This window comes from Lolium perenne, chromosome 1 (assembly GCF_019359855.2).
Source record: "Lolium perenne isolate Kyuss_39 chromosome 1, Kyuss_2.0, whole genome shotgun sequence".
In the NCBI taxonomy this organism is placed as follows: Eukaryota; Viridiplantae; Streptophyta; class Magnoliopsida; order Poales; family Poaceae; genus Lolium; species Lolium perenne.
Genome location: NC_067244.2, coordinates 157,843,870 through 157,846,497, shown reverse-complemented (window position 1 = coordinate 157,846,497; position 2,628 = coordinate 157,843,870). Strand labels below are relative to the sequence as shown.

Genomic DNA, 2,628 nt, shown 5'->3' with positions numbered 1-2,628 from the left:
TGCAGTGCAACCATATCACCATTTCAGTGCAACCAAAGCATTTTTCGTGTTTGGCAAAGCAATACTTTAGTTTTTCTGCTTTCCCAGTTTTAGAAAAAAAGAGGACCAAACCTCTTTATTCAATTCTATACTTAAAAGAAACAACAGTTTTCTCTATTATTAAATTGCAATGCCACCGGTATAAGTCGTTCGCATTCATTTTCTCTGATCAGTGATCTAGGTCCATCCATTTAAGTTAGTTGCCACAGTACCATTCTGTTCAGACAATCGACATCGTCTAGATTGCATACGCACGAGGTGGTTGGCTATTTGGCTGGGCCAGCCTCTGTATTTTGCCTAGTCGAGTACCCAGAAGTATACGAAAAGATTGGTCTCGATTGCTCCTCTGGCCAATACTGTACTACAAAAAGCCCGCACATGGTAGGCAAGTGCAGCATCATATGACCATTGCATTGCAACCATGGGCACGAAAACACAGCTCCTTGGTTTGCTACCTCTGCTGCTCTTGCTCCTTCCGCCTCCCCTCCGCAATTACCTCTCGACCGATCAAGCCGCCAGCGGCAGAGTCGGCCATGGCCGGCTCCAAGTCTACCACCCGATAATCTTGTTCCCTGGCATAAGCTGCCCCAACCTGGAGGCGCGGCTCACCGACGCCTACGTTCCGTCGCTGCCGCGCTGCGGCGCCCTCAAGGGGAAGGGGTGGTTCCCGCTGTGGAACAACACGCAGGACCTGGCCGACCACGACTACGTGCCGTGCTTGCTGGAGCAGATGAGCCTCGTGTACGACCCCGTCCTCAACGACTTCCACAACCAGCCCGGCGTCGAGACGCGCGTGCCCAACTTCGGCTCTTCCGACGGCTTTACCGCAAAGGACGACGTGTAAGTTCATGCATGCTAGCTAGTACTATGTAATTAATTCACACCGAGATTTCATGGAATTCATTGAATTTCAGTGATTTCGGCAGACGTTTCGGTCCAAGTATTTCATTAATTTCAGTAATACACATGGTTTCAAATAAATTTCGAAGTATTTTTCAAAAACATAAATATTTTATTTAATTTTATGAGTACCCTTTAGCCGAAAGGAAACCGAAATCCACTGAAATTCAGTGATTTCGGTAGTGACTGAAATATTTCGGAAACCGAAATTTGAAACCGTGTATATAAGTCATCCATTGGCAACTAACGTATTTACTGATTTATACTGCACGTAGTAATAGTATGCATGTACTTTGGGAGTTCTAATGGGAGGTGTGTCTCCAGGGGGCGTGACGTGTTTTGCTTGTTAAAGCTCCGCCAAGAACTGGAGGCACTAGGGTACCGCGACAGCGAGACCCTTTTCGGAGCTCCTTACGACATACGGCACACTCCACCTTCACCTGGCCAGCCATCTCAGGTGTACTCCGACTACTTTGCCCGTGTCAAGGACCTGGTGCAGAACGCGAGCCTAAAGAATGGGAACAAGCCAGCCATCCTCGTTGGGCACAGCTTCGGAGCCAGGGCCGCCCTCGACTTCGTCAACTCGACTCCCCTACGATGGAGGAAAATTTTCATCAAGCACATGGTCCTAATATCGGCCACACCTCTTACAGGCTTTGTGCAGGTGGTCACAAACTTTGCCTCAGGGCCGACAGTAATTGTTGTCCCGGCAGTTAAGCGGCTGGATTTGCGGCCAATGTGGAGAAATTTCGCGAGTTCCCTTACATCCTTCCCGTCTCCTATGGTTTTTGGTTACGAGCCGCTTGTAGTTACCAAACATAGGAACTACTCAGCGTACGACTACATGGATTTACTCACACGCTTGGATTCAACACCGACATCGGGAAACGGGTGCTTCCCACGAAGCTGAAGGTCGACGCACCATTGGTGCCAACGACATACCTTTGTGGCGCCGGCATCCAAACACCAAATCAGGTGATCTATTGGGAAAGTAATTTCGATGCGGTTCCCGAGTATGTATATGGCGATGGTGACTTGGTCGTGAACTTAGTTAGCGTGTTGGCCTTCGTCAAAGAAATCAGTAGGCGGCAGCGCCAGAGTAACATACCCTTCAAGTTCGTCAAGATTGCTAATGCTAGCCACTCTGGTATTGTTAGTGAGGAAAGTTCGCTTAGGAGAGTTATGACTGAAATTCTAGAGGCAAATTTTTAAAGAGCCATTATGTGATGATTTTGAATTTTTATTCATTTTATGCTCTATTCGCGTTGTAAATGTTGGCATTGTTATGGAATAATGCTATTATGTAATAGTAAATAATTTCTAAAAGTTCAGCGAGGACCAAAGACCTTACTGCCATAGATCGGGTCATTTAACACCCATCATCGCAAATCATGTGCAATATATACAACATATATGGCCAGAAATTCAATTTGCCTACTGGGTGCATACGCTCCCGTCAAACTCCAACATATGCAGTTTAGCATAATATTTGTGTTGGATCATATATTTTTTGTTCGTTCTTTTTTTTTGAAACAAATATTCCATTAATTTTAGAGTTTTGACAAGATGATGCACTGTATGAAATATGAAATTATTGTGCTCTAAATAAAAACTTAGTTAATGGATCTGACACACAACCAACCGAAATAGATAGACTAGTCATAGTGGAGAGTAACATAGAATAGTAAC

General features: G+C 45.4%; 1 pseudogene; it reads left to right on the top strand.

Moving 5' to 3' along the window:
* The first annotated feature begins 397 nt into the window (after positions 1 to 397).
* LOC127309537 (lecithin-cholesterol acyltransferase-like 1) lies at positions 398 to 2,282 on the top strand (annotated as a pseudogene).
* Positions 2,283 to 2,628: the final 346 nt, after the last annotated feature.